Below are 14,691 nucleotides of genomic sequence, written 5' to 3' on the forward strand. Positions count from 1 at the left end.
GGGAACCATTTTGAAGTACACCAGTGTATTTTACTCTTCTTAACAAGGTCTACACTCAGAAGAAAGTAGTTAACCCAAGCCTAACCAGCCGGAGTTTTATCAGCACCTAACCAACATGGAGGAAGGGAAATACCCAAATCTATTACAGCTGGTTCTAGCCTTCCACGTGAAGGAAGAAAAATGCCTAACTCTAGCCCCTTCTAGATTTCCATGTGAGAGAAGGATAATGCCCAACTCCAGCCCACTCTCCTTATTCTGCTCCACCTGGACTGGGAGGGGCTGAGAAGCACATGTGAAATTCACAGTCCAGAGGCACAGGCTCACTAAAAGACTGAAAACTACCTATGGGCCTGTAGAACACTTCTCCACCCCTCAATGCCTTACCACCACATTACTGAAGGCCTCTTTAGGGCGGTTCCTTTTACCCAGAACATCATCTCCAGCTGTCATAAGAAGTTACAAGGCATACTATAAAACAAAGAACACAGTTCAAAGAAACAAAGCAAGCATCAGAGCCAGACTCAAATATGACAAGAGTATTGGAATTATCAGACCCGGAATTTAAAACAAATATTATTAATATGCTAAGGGTTCTAGTGGGTAAAGTTGGCAGCACACAATAACAGATGGGCACTATAAGTAGAAGGTGGTAATTCAAAGAAAAAAATGCTAGAGATCAAAAACAGAAGAGAAAGACTGCTTTGGTGGGGCTATCAGTAGACTGGACACAGCTGAGAAAAGAGTTGCTGCACTTAAGGAGATCTCAGTAGAAACCTCCAAAATTGAAAATCAATAGGAAAAAAGACTAGAAAAAAACAGAACAAGATATCTAAAAATAGTGAGACATTACAAAAGGTGTAAATACACATAATGAGAATACCAGAAGGAGAAGCAAAAAAGGAACAAAAAAATTATTTTTAAAAGAATAGTTATTTTAAATATTTGAAAAAATAATGACTGCTAACTTCTGCAAATTAACGTCAGACACCAAACCATAAATACAGGAAATTCAGAGACTATCAAGCATCATAAACACCAAAAAAAAAAAAAAACTAGACCTAGGAATATCCTATTCAAACTACAGAAAATCAAAGATAAAGACCCTGAAAGAAGTAGAAAAAATGGCCGGGCATGGTGGCTCACTCCTGTAATACCAGTACTTTGGGAGGCTGATGCTGGTGGATCACTTGAGGCCAGGAGTTCAAGACTAGCCTGGCCAACATGGCAAAACCTTGTATCTACTAAAAAAAAAACACACACACACACACACACAAAAATTATCCAGGCATAGTGGCACGCACCTGTAATCCCAGCTACTTGGGAGGCTGAGGCAGGAGAATCTCTTGAACCTGGTAGACAAAGGTTACAATAAGCCAAGGTCATGCCACTGCACTTCAACCTGGGCAACAGAGAGAGACTCTGTATCAAAAAAAAAGTAGAGAAGGATGAGTAGAGGCGTTCCAAGATGGCCAAATAGGAACAGCTCTGGAGTGCAGTTCCCAGCAAGAACACAGAGGGTGATGAGCAATCACCGCATTTCCAAACGAGGTTTTAATGCCCATAGACCGGGAGATTCCCAGGCAGGGGAGCATCACGAGTCTCCAGCATGACCGTTTCAGCCAGCACAGCAGGTCTCTGCACAAAAACTAACAGAAATCTGGGCGCCGTTTCAACTGGTGCCTGGAACGCCTGAGAGACAGAGTTGCCCATTTAACTGAAAAAATGGGGGCTGAAATAGGGAGTCAGGTGATCTAGCTTGCTGGGTCCCACCCCCACAAAGAACTAGCAATCTGAAATGCTCTGGATTGGGCATTTCACAGCAAGCACAGTTGGACCTGGGACATTCCAGCTCTGTGGGGAAGAGGGCGTCCACCATTACTGAAGCAGTCCACCATTACCAAAGCAGTCTGCCATTACTGAGGCAGTCCACCATTACCAAGGTAGTCCGCCATTACTGAGGCAATCTGCCATTACCAAGGCAGTCTGCCATTACAGAGACGGTGCGTCATTACAGAGACAGTCCACCATTACTGAGGCAGACCGCCATTACTGAGGCAGTTCTAACTATACCTCTATAAGCAAAACTGCAAGGAAGTTCACACAGCAGCTGGGCAGAGCCCACGGCAGCTCAGCAATGCCTCTGCTGGCAGACTGTGACTAGCCTACCTCCTTGCTGGGCAGGGCATATCTGAAAAAAGGCAGCAGCAAGTCAGGAACTTATAAATAAAGCCCCACCTTCCCAGGACAGAGCACCGGGGGAAAAAAGGCAGTTGAGTTCCGCTGCAGCAGACTTAAACGTACCTGACCAGGAGCTCTGAACGGAATAACGGAGCTCCCAGCACGGCATTTGAGCTCTTATAAGGGACAGACTGTCTCCTCAAGCAGCTCCCTGACCCTCGTTTATCCAAGGAGACACCTCATAAAGTAGAGCTCAGGCTGACATCTGGTGGGTATCCTTCTGGGACAAAGATAACAAAAAAAGAAACTGGCAGCAACCCTTACTGTTCTGTAGCCACTGAAGGTGATCCCCAGGCAAGCAGGGTCTGGAGTGAACCTCCTGCAGTCCTACAGCAGAGGGGCCTGACTATTAGAAGGAAAAGTAAAATACAAAAAGAAATAACTTCATCATCAACAAAAAGGGTGTCCATTCAGAGACCCCATCAAAAAGTCACCAACTACAAAGACCACAGGTAGATAAATTCACAAAGATGGGAAGAAACCAGCACAAAAAAAGGATGAAAACACCCAAAACCAGAATGCCTCTCCTCCTCCAAGGGATCACACCTCCTCACCAGCAAGGGAGCAAGTCTGGATGGAGAATGAGTCTGATGAATTGACAGAAACAGGCTTCAGAAAAAGTGGGTAATAACAAACTTCTCTGAGCTAAAAGAACATGTTCTAACCCAATGCAAGGCAACTAAGAACCTTGAAAAAAGGTTTGATGAAATGCTAACAAGAATAAACAGCTTAGAGAAGAATATAAATGAATTGATGGAACTGCAAAACACAACATGAGAACTTTGCAAATCATACACAAGTTTCAATACCTGAATCAACCAAGCAGAAGAAAGAATATCAGAGATTAACTTAATGAAATAAAACAAGAAGGCAAGATTAGGAAAAAAGAGTGAAAAGAAATTAACAAAGCCTCCAAGAAATAAGGCATTATGTGAAAAGACGTAAAAAGATTAATGCAACAAGGAGAGCTAACGATCCTAAATATATATACATCCAATACAGGAGTACCCAGACACATAAAGCAAGTTCTTACTGACCTACAAAGAGACTTAGACTCCCTCACAATAATAGTGGGAGACTTTAACACTCCACTGTCAATATTAGACAGATCAACAAGACAAAGACACAACACACCAGAATCTCTGGGACACATTTAAAGCAGTGTCTAGAGGAAAATTTATAGCAATAAATGCCCACATGAGAAGCAAGGAAAGATCTAAAATCAACACACTATCATCAAAATTGAAAGAGCTAGAGGAGCAAGATCAAAAAGACTCAAAAGCCAGCAGAAATGACTAAGATCAGAGCAGAACTGAAGGAGATAAAGACAAAAAAATCCTTCAAAAAAAAATCAATAAATCCAGAAGCTCTTCTTTTGAAAAGATCAACAAAATAGACCACTAGCGAAATTAATAAAAAAGAAAAGAGAGATGAATCAAATAGATGATATCTCAATATGGTTTTGCTTTGCATTTCTCTAATGACCAGTGATGATGAGCATTTTTTCATGTTTGTTGGCCTCATATTTGTTTCCTTTTGAAAAGTGTTCATATACTTCACCCACTTTTGAATGGGTTTCTTTTTTGTTGTTTTTTTCTTGTAATCTGTTTTAGTTCTTTGTAGATTCTGGATATTAGCCCTTTGTCAGATGGGTAGATGGTAAAAATTTTTTCCCATTCTGTTGGTTGCCGGTTCACTCTAATGATTGCTTCTTTTGCGGTGCAGAAGCTCTGGAGTATAATTAGATCCCATTGTCTACTTTGGCTTTTGTCATCAGTGCTTTTGGTGTTTTAGTCATGAAGTTCTTGCCTATGCCTATGTCCTGAATGGTTTTGCCTAGGTTTTCTTCTAGGGTTTTTATGGTGTTAGGTCTTATGTTTAAGTCTTTAATCCATCTGGAGTTAGTTTTAGTGTACGCTGTCAGAAAGGGGTCCAGTTTCTGCTTTCTGCACATGGCTAGCCAGTTTTCCCAACACCATTTATTAAACAGGGAATCCTTTCCCCATTGCTTGTTTTTAATCAACAAAACCAAAGTCTCTAGCCATGCAAACTAATTTTTTTAAAAGGAGAGAGAAAATACAAATTGCTAATATCAAAAACAGAAGAGGAAACATCATCATAGACATTGAAAGAATAATTTTTAAAATACTATTACCAACACCATGCTAACCAATTTGATAACTTAGATATAAATTTTCCTCTAGACACTGCTTTAAATGTGTCCCAGCGATTCTGGAGTGGTGTGTCTTTGTTCTTGTTGGATTCAAAGAACATCTTTATTTCTGCCTTAATTTCATTGTTTATCCAGTCAACATTCAAGAGCCAGTTGTTCAGTTTCCATGAAGTTGTGCGGTTCTGAGTTAGTTTCTTAACCCTGAGTTCTAATTTGATTGCACTGTGTTCTGAGAGACTGTTACAATTTCCGTTCCTTTGCATTTGCTGAGGAGTGATTTTCTTCCAATTACGTGGTCAATTTTAGAGTAGGTGTGATGTGGTGCTGAGAAAAATGTATATTTTGTGGATTTGGAGAGTTCTATAAATGTCTATTAGGTTTGCTTGTTCCAGATCTGAGTTCAAGTCCTGGATATCCTTGTTAATTTTCTGTCTCATTGATCTGTCTAATATTGACAGTGGAGTGTTAAAGTCTCCCGCTATTATTCTGTGGGAGTCTAGAAAGTCTACAAAGTCTCTTTGTAGGTCGTTAAGAACTTGCTTTATGTATCTGGGTACTCCTGTATTAGGTGTGTATAATTACTGGGTATATATCCCAGTAATGGGATTGCCGGTTCAAATGGAATTTCTATTTCTAGGTCCTTGAGGAATTGCCACACTGTCTTCCACAATGGTTGAACTAATTTCCACTCCCACCAACAGTGTAAAAGTGTTCCTATTTCTCCACATCCTCTCCAGCATCTGTTTTCTCCAGATTTTTTAGTTATCTCCATTCTAACTGGAGTGGGTATATATCCAAAGGATTATACATCATTCTATTATAAAGACATATGCACACATATGTTCATTTCGGCACTGTTTACAATAACAAAGACCTGAAACCAACCCAAATGCCCATTGTTGTTAAATTGGACAAGGAAAATATGGCACATATACACCATGGAATACTATGCAGCCATAAAAAGTGATGAGTTGGTGTCCTCTGTAGGAACATGGATGAATCTGGAAACCATCATTCTCAGCAAACTGACACAAGAACAGAAAATCAAACACCGCATGTTCTCACTCATAGGTGGGTGTTGAGCAATGCAAGCACATGGACACAGGGAGGGGAGCATCACACACTGGGGTCTGTTTCCGGGGACTAGGGGAGGGACAGCAGGGGGTAGGGAGTTGGGGAGGGATACCATGGGGAGAAATGCCAGATATAGGTAACAGGGATGGAGGCAGCAAACCACATTACCATGTATGTACCTACACAACAATCCTGCATGTTCTGCACATGTACTCCAGAACCTAAAGTGCAATAAAATATATAAATATCTAAAAAATTTAAAAAGTATAGAAAATGAACACCACATCCATATAGAAGCAAAGATAAGAATTACATTCAACTTCTTCTTAGAAAGCATGCAAGCCAAAGGAGAGCAGAGTGAGGTACTTCAAGCACTGAAGAAAAAAAATCCACCAGTTTAGAATTCTGCACCCTGAAAAATTATCTTGCAAAAATGAAGGAGAGATAAAGGCTTACAGACAAAAAAAAAAAATGAAAGAATTCATTACCAGTAAAGCCAACTTTCAAAAAATGTTACAAGAATTTCTTTAGAGAGAGGGAAAATGATATGTCAGAAATTTGACTGTATATAAAGAAAGAAAGAGCAGAAGAGAAGGCATACATGAAGATAAAATGAAAACTTTTATTTTTCTAATTCTTAATTGATTTAATAGATAAGTTTGTTTAAAATAATAATAGCAACAATATAATTATATATGTGTGTGTGTGTGTGTGTGTGTGTGTATATATATATATTCACTAATATGCTTATGTATAAGTGAATGAATGACAGCAATGAAATGATACCAGGCACAGAAGGGAGGAATTGGGATTCTTTTCTTTTCTTTCTTTTTTTTTTTTTTTTTTTTGAGACGGAGTTTCGCTCTTGTTACCCAGGCTGGAGTGCAATGGCTCGATCTTGGCTCACCGCAACCTCCGCCTCCTGGGTTCAGGAAATTCTCCTGCCTCAGCCTCCTGAGTGGCTGGGATTACAGGCACAGGCCACCATGCCCAGCTAATTTTTTGTGTTTTTAGTAGAGACGGGGTTTCACCATTTTGACGAGGATGGTCTTGATCTCTTGACCTCGTGATCCACCTGCCTCGGGCTCCCAAAGTGCTGGGATTACAGGCTTGAGCCACCGCGCCTGGCCGGGATTATTTTCTTATAAGATACTCATATTACCCATGAAGTGGTATGGTGTTGTTTGAAAGTGAACATGGAATAGCTGTGAATATAAAGTACGAACACTAGAAAAGAAGCAGAGGGACAAGAAGAAGTATAATCGATACACCAAGAAAGGAAAGAAAATGAAATTATAGAAAATGCTCTCTTAAAACCACAAAAGGAAGACAAAAAAGACAAAAATAGGAATATAGAAAAAGGGCAACAATGGAAAACAGTTTTTAAAATGGTAGATTTTGGTCAGGTGCAGTGGCTCACGCCTGTAATCCCAGCAGTTTGGGAGGTTGAGGTGGGTGGATTGCATGAAGTCAGGAGTCCAAGACCAGCCTGGCCAACATGGTGAAACCTCATCTCTACTAAAAATACAAAAATTAGTCTAGTGTGGTAGTGGGCACCTGTAATCCCAGCTACTCAAGATGCTGGAGGCAGGAGAATCACTTAAACCTGGAAGGTGGTTGTTGCAGTGAGCCAAGATTTTCCCATTGCATTCCAGCCTGGGCAACAAGAGCAAAACTCCATCTCAAAAATAATAATAGTAATAAATCAGAAATCAATGAAATTAAAAATGGAAATCAATAGAAAAAATTGATAAAAGTCAAAAGCTGTTTCTTTGAAAAGATCAACAAAACCAATAAGTCTCTAGCCATGCAAACTAATTTTTTTAAAAGGAGAGAGAAAATACAAATTGCTAATATCAAAAACTGAAGACGGAACATCACCATAGACATTAAAAGAATAATTTTAAAAATACTCCATAGACATTAAAACAATAATTTAAAAAATACTATTACCAACTCTATGCTAACAAATTTGATAACTTAGATGAAATAGAACAATTTCTTGAAATACAGTCTGCCAAACTCACATAAGAGTAAACTGACAATCTGAATAGGCCTATATCTATTAAAGAAATTGAATCAATAATTAAGAGCTTTCTAAAACAGAAAGGGCCAGGCTCAGAAGGGGTCACTGGTTAATTCTACCAAACATTTAAGGAAGAAATCCTTCCAATTCCTTACAATCTCATTCAGAAGATGGAAGCAGAGAGAATATTCCCTAGCTCATTCTATGAGGCCAACATTACTCAATTCCAAAAACAGACAAAGTCATTACTAAAATTAAAAAACTCATAGATCACTGCTTCTCATGACTATAGAAGCAAAAATTCTGATCAAAATATTAGCAAATTAAATCCAAAAATTTATAAAAATGAATTATTCCTTAAGACCTAGTGGGATTTATTTTTATTTTTATTTTGTTTTTTGAGACGGAGTCTCACTCTATTGCAAGGTAGGAGTGCAGTGGCATGATCCTGGCTCACTATAACGTCTGTTTTCCAGTTTTAAGCAATCTCCTGTCTCAGCCTCCCTAGTAGCTGGGACTACAGGCACGCACCCCCACAACCAGCTAATTTTTTTTCTATTTTTAGTAGAGACAGGGTTTAACCATGTTGGCCAGGATGGTCTCAATCTGTTGACCTCATGATCTGCCCCCCTTGGCCTCCCAAAGTGCTGAGATTACAGGCATGAGCCACTGCACCTAGCCAACCCAGTGGGATTTATTAAAGGTTTTTAAGACTGATTCAGTATTCAACAATCAATTAATATAATCATCATATCATTGGCTTAAAGCAGAAAATGATTATATCAAGTGATGCAGAAAAACCATTTGACAAAATCCAACACTCATTTATAATAAATAATCTCAGTTAACTAGGAATAGAGGGTGCTATAGTTTGGATGTTTGTCCCCTTCAAGTCTTATGCTAAAATTTGATCCTCTGGCCAGGTGCGGTGGCTCACGCCTATAATCCCAGCACTTTGGGAGGCAGGTGGATCACGAGGTCAAGAGATCGAGACCATCCTGGTCAACATGGTGAAACCCTGTCTCTACTAAAAATACAAAAATTAGCTGGGCATGGTGGTGCGTGCCTATAATCCCAGCTACTCAGGAGGCTGAGGCAGGAGAATTGCTTGAACCCAGAATGCGGAGGTTGCAGTGAGCTGAGATCATGCCATTGCACTCCAGTCTGGGTAACAACAGCGAAACCCCGTCTCAAAAAAAAAAAAATTTTGATCCTCACTGTGGTAGTGTTAACAGAGCCTAATAGGAGGTAAATGGGTATGGGGTGGGCCTGTAATGAATAAATTAATGCCCTCCCTTGGTTGGGGAAGGAGTGGAGGCAGTGAGTGAATTCTTGCATTATTAGTTGCCATGAGAGCTGATTATTAAAAAAAAAAAAAAGCTGGCACTTTCCCTCTCTCTCTGGCTTCCTCTCTCACCATATGATCCCTGAACACATTGGCTTTCCTTCACCTTCTGCCATGAGTTGAAGCAGCCTGAATCCCTCACCAGAAGCAGATGCTGATGCTATGCTTATTTTACAGCATGAAGAACTGTGAGGCAAATAAACCTCTTTTCTTCATAAGTTACCCAGCCTCGGGTATTCCTTTACAGGAACACTGAATGAACTAAGAAGGGAACTTCCCACCTTACTAAAGAATATTTACGGCTTGGCATGGTGGCTCACTCACACCTGTAATCCAAGCACTTTGGAGGCCAAGGCGGCGGATCACCTGAGGTTAGGAGTTTAAGACCACCCTGACCAACATGGTGAAACCCCATCTTTAAAAAATAAATAAATAAACAAATAAAAAAGAAGAATATTTACAAAAAATTACCACAATTAGCAGTAAACTAATGGTAAGTAACTGAAAATCTTCTGAATAAAATCAGAAACATGGCAAGGATGTCTCCTCTCATCATTAATTTTGAATATTGCACTGGAAGTTTTAGCCAGTACAACTAGATTTTAGGAAAATCAAAAACAAAATTAAAATTAAAGGTTTACAGATAAAGAAGAAAGAAAGAAAACAGAGGACAGGATTATCTGTGTAGAAAATAAAAGATATTCATTGAAAAGCTGGAAATAATAAGTAACCATAGCAGTATTGCAAGATACAAGGTTAACATATAAAAGTCAATCACTTTGTATATATACCAGCAATAAACAAGTGGGATTTGAAAGTAAAAATACAATACCATTTATCTTAGATCAAAAAGCAATGACTTAGGCATAAATCTAACAAAGTTTGTATTTAGGATGGTACAAAGGTAATTGTGGTTTTGCAATTACTTTTAATGGCAAAAACTGCAATTTCTTTCTTATATATGTTGTATATGATATGAGAAAAGTTACAAAACTGATGAAAGAAGTCAAAGAAGGACTAAATAAATGGAGAGATATTCCATGTTCATGAATAGGAAGATTCAATTATATTGATAGAGACATTCTGAAAGGAATAAAATAATAGCAAGATACTATTTTCTTATTCAAGTTCAAAAAATGCCTTTATAGAATTTCTAAAAATACAAAACATAGTCTCTGAAATTAAAACCACAAAACATAGTGGACTGCCTAAATATCATATTAGATACCACCAAGGAGAGAATTACTATGCTGGAAGACAAGGCTAAGATTGTAAAAGGAATGAAGTCTTAAAAAAAAAAATTGGGTGAGAGGAGGAGCAGTAAAAAAAAAAAAAAAAAAAAAAAAATTGGGACTGGGCATGGTAGCTCACACCTGTAATCCTAGCACTTTGGGAGCCTGAGGCACGCAAATCATGAGATCAGAAGGTTGAGACCATCCTGGCCAACATGGTGAAACCCCATCTCTACTAAAAATACAAAAATTAGCTGGGTGTGGTGGTGCATGCCTGTAATCGCAGCTACTCAAGAGGCTGAGGTAGGAGAATTGCTTGAACCAGGGAGTTGGAGGTTGCAGTGAGTTGAGACTGCACCACTGCACTCCAGTCTGGTGACAGAGCAAAATTCCAGCTAAAAAAAAAAAAAAAAAAATTGGGCCTGTTGCAGTGGCTCAAACCCGTAATTCCAGCACTTTTGGAGGCCTGGGTAGGTGGACTGTCTGAGCTCAGGAGTTTGAGACTAGCCTGGGCAATATGACAAAACCCATCTCTACAGAAAATAAATAAATAAAAGTAACTGGACACAGTGGCTCGTGCCTGTAGTCCCAGCTACTTGGGAAGCTGAGGTGGGAGGATCAATTGAACCCTGGAGGTCAAGGCTTCAGTGCACCACAATGACACCATTGCACTCTAGCCTAGGTGACAGAACAAGACTTTATCTCAAAAAAAAAGAAAAGAAAAGAAAAGAAAAAAGTGGTAAAAATATTGGTGGAAGATAGAGATAAAGACACAATGAAGGGCTCCAACCTGTTCAATATATATTCCAGACGAAAGAATATGGAGAATGCAAGGGAGGCAATATTCAATGGAATAATGGTTGATAATTTTTCAGAATTAATGAATAACATGAATTCTATGAAATAACCTTAGTGAGTGAAAAAGTAAAAATAAGTGTACACTTAGAGACATTGTATAAAAATAACAAAACCAAAGAAAGAAAAAAGTTGCAAAAGCAACCAGTCAGAAAAGACAGATAAGTTACACAAAACAGCAATAGTGGACTGATGTATACTATTTATCAGCAGAAACTAGAAACAAAGTATTGTTTTTAGTAGAAATTTTTTTAATCAAAGGCTATGATAAACAAGATTGTATAAATAAAATCTAAATCACAATTGCAATACATATTTTTTTGGTAATATTGTAAGATGGTTTTTGCAAACCATTACTAAGATTGACTCCAAAAGAAATAGAAAACTGAAATAGGTTAATAACTATTTGTATTATTAGCCAAGTATCTGTCCACACACACACACACACACACACACACACACACACAAAGAACTGGGACCAGTTTTATAAGTGGGGTTTGCTAAATCTTTAAAAAAAAAAAGATAACTTTCTTTTATATAAGCTTTCCAGAAAAAGATGATAGATGATAGAAAAAGAGAAGAGATGATAAATTTGTTTTATGAAAGTTTAACAAAAGATTAACAGGTAAACTAGGCAAGGATGGCACAGGAAAAGAAAATTATAGACACATCTCTTCAAAAAAATCTAGGACCAAAAGTCCTAAACAAAATATTGCTACATTGAATAAAGAAATATATTAAAAAGAAAATATTTTTGGGAGGCCAAGGCGGGTGGATCACGAGGTCAAGAGATCAAGACCATCCTGGTCAACATGGTGAAACCCCGTCTCTACTAAAAATACAAAAAATTAGCTGGGCATGGTGGCGTGTGCCTGTAATCCCAGCTACTCGGGAGGCTGAGGCAGGAGAATTGCCTGAACCCAGGAGGCAGAGGTTGTGGTGAGCCGAGATCGCACCATTGCACTCCAGCCTGGGTAACAAGAGCAAAACTCTGTCTCAAAAAAAAAAAAAAAGAAAAGAAAAAGAAAATATTATGCTTAATGTTTGCTTATCCAAGAATATATGGATAGTTTCACATTAAAATGCCTGTCAGTTAATTTCCTATATTAGTGTATTTTAAAAGCCATTTTTTTTTACCTTCTAGTTTGATGCATGACAAAAGTTTGTACTAAAAGCTTGCTACAAATTGGTTGCAGTGTATAGTTGCTACAAACTGGGTGACGGGTGCACCAGAAATCTCACAAATCACTAAGAACTTACTCTTGTAACCAAACACCACCTGTTCCCCAATAATCTAGGTAAATAAAAAAAATTTTTAAACAAAATAAAATAAAAGCTTGCCTTTGTTACAACAAATACACTAAACAGTAATTTATTTAATATTTATTTTGTTTTCAATTATTTTTAGTTGTAACAAAACATACATAACACAAAATTTACCAACTTAATGATTTTTTTTTTTTTTTTGAGACGGAGTTTTGCTCTTGTTACCCAGGCTGGAGTGCAATGGCTCAATCTCGGCTCACTGCAACCTCTGCCTCCTGGGTTCAGGCAGTTCTCCCACCTCAGCCTCCTGAGTAGCTGGGATTACAGGCACGCACCACCGTGCCCAGCTAATTTTTGTATTTTTAGTAGAGACGGGGTTTCACCATGTTGACCAGGATGGTCTCGATCTCTTGACCTCATGATTCACCCGCCTCGGCCTCCCAAAGTGCTGGGATTATAGGCCAATGATTTTTAATATACAGTTTAGTAGCACCACATTCTTGTTGTGCAACTACATTCTTGTGTGCAACTAATCTATACATTCACATTCTTGTTGTGCAACTAATCTATAGAATGTTTCATTGCACAAAACTGAAACTCTATACCCGTTAAATAACAACTCCCATTTGGCCCTGCCCCCAAACCCAGGCAGTCGTCATTCTGTTTCTTTTCTTTATGAATTTAACTATCCTAGGTTCCTCAAATAAGTGGAATCACCGGGTATTTGTCTTCTGATGACTGGCTTTTTTCACTTAGCATAATGTCCTCTAGTTTCATCCATATTAAAGCATGTGCTAAAATTTCCTTCCTTTTTAAGGCTGAATAATATTCCATTGTGTATAGACATACTACCTTTTTAAAATTCATTCATGTAAAAAGGACACTTGAGTTGCTTCTGCTTCTTGGCTATTGTGAATAATGTTGATATGAACATAGGCATACAAATATATGAGACCCTGCTTTTCCTTTTTCTGGATCTATATCCAGAGTGGGATGGTTCAATTAGATGGTAATTCTATTTTTAATTTGTTGGATGAACCAACATCTGGTTACCATCAAGAGAGCACACACAAGGCTTCAAATTTCTCCACATCCTCAGCAACACTGGTGATGTTCTGCTTATTTGATGGTAGCTATTCTATTGGTTGTGATGTTGTCTTCACCTGCATTTTCCTAATTAATAATGATAACGAGCATCTTTTCATGGGCCTGTGGGCCATTTGTATATCTTCTTTAGAGAAATGTCTATTCAATCCATTGTCCATGTTTTTATTGGGTTGTTTTTGTTGTTGCATTGTAGGAGTTCTTACCCTCCGCCATGAGGCATTTTATTTGTAAATATATGTATTACATCCCTAGAAAAAGAATCCCAGGATTTTCCCTCCTGTGTGTTTTTGTCTTGCTTCTTCATGGTCCATGATGCCAGCTGAGGTTGTCAGTACAGTGAAATCAAACTAGTGGGATGGAAGCAGATTATTCTGCCATTTTTCTAGATCTTCGAGTTGCATATCAAATCTGGGGCTGATCACGCCACACTTATTTAGCCTGCCTGTGAGGTTCACAACAATTTTCCCAGCTCTGTGATCGTCAATGATTTTAAATTCTCCAGTGTAATCATGCTTCATCATCACAGTGAGAAACCTGACGATGACTTTGGAGCATGGCCTAATAAGCACCTGGCATTTGCCTCTCTTTTCCGAACTGTTGATGCTCTTGAGAGCATCAGCCAGGACATTTCATGCACACCATTGTGGCAGCACGGAAAGACGGTGGAAAGAGCAAGTTGTAGGAGTTCTTTACAGATGCTGAATATTAACTCCTTATCAGAAATATAATTTGCAAATATTTTATTTCATTCTTTATGTTGCTTTTTCACTGTTATGCTCTTTGTTGCATAGTTTTCAAATTTGATGTCCACTCATCTATTTTTACTTTTCTTGTTTGTGCCTTTGATGTCATATTAAACAATATTTTTTGAATATGAATGTCAGTTAGATAATATCAGTGGTGAAGGAATTGAAGTCTCCTATCTAGGATCTGCTACAGACAATAGGAAGAACCAGGTTTAATTAGCTATTGTAGTTATCAGATAGGAATTTTAAGTAACTGTGATTGGCCAGGCGTAGTGGCTCATGCCTATAATCCCAGCCCTTCGGAAGGCTCAGGTGGGAGAATTACTTGAGCCTAGGAGTCCAAGACCAGCCCCAGCAACATGGTAAGACTTCATTCTCTCCAGAAAAATAAACAAATAAGGCAGGAAGATCGCTTGAACCCAGGAGGTCAAGGCTGTAATGAGCCGTAATTGTGCCAATGCACTCCCATCTAGGTGACAGAGAAAGACCCTGCCTCAGTAATTAAATAAATAACCGTGACTAATATGTGTAAAAAAAAAATAGAAAATTTCCTCAGAGAATCAGCAACCATAAACAAAATAAAATTGAAATTTTAGACATGAAAATATAAATTATAACTGAAATGAAGA

General features: G+C 38.4%; 1 pseudogene; it reads right to left on the bottom strand.

Moving 5' to 3' along the window:
- Positions 1-13,564: 13,564 nt before the first annotated feature.
- Positions 13,565-13,945, bottom strand: LOC144577916 (small ribosomal subunit protein uS8 pseudogene; annotated as a pseudogene).
- Between the last annotated feature and the right edge of the window lie 746 nt (positions 13,946-14,691).

This window comes from Callithrix jacchus, chromosome 10, assembly GCF_049354715.1.
Source record: "Callithrix jacchus isolate 240 chromosome 10, calJac240_pri, whole genome shotgun sequence".
Classification (NCBI taxonomy): Eukaryota; Metazoa; Chordata; class Mammalia; order Primates; family Cebidae; genus Callithrix; species Callithrix jacchus.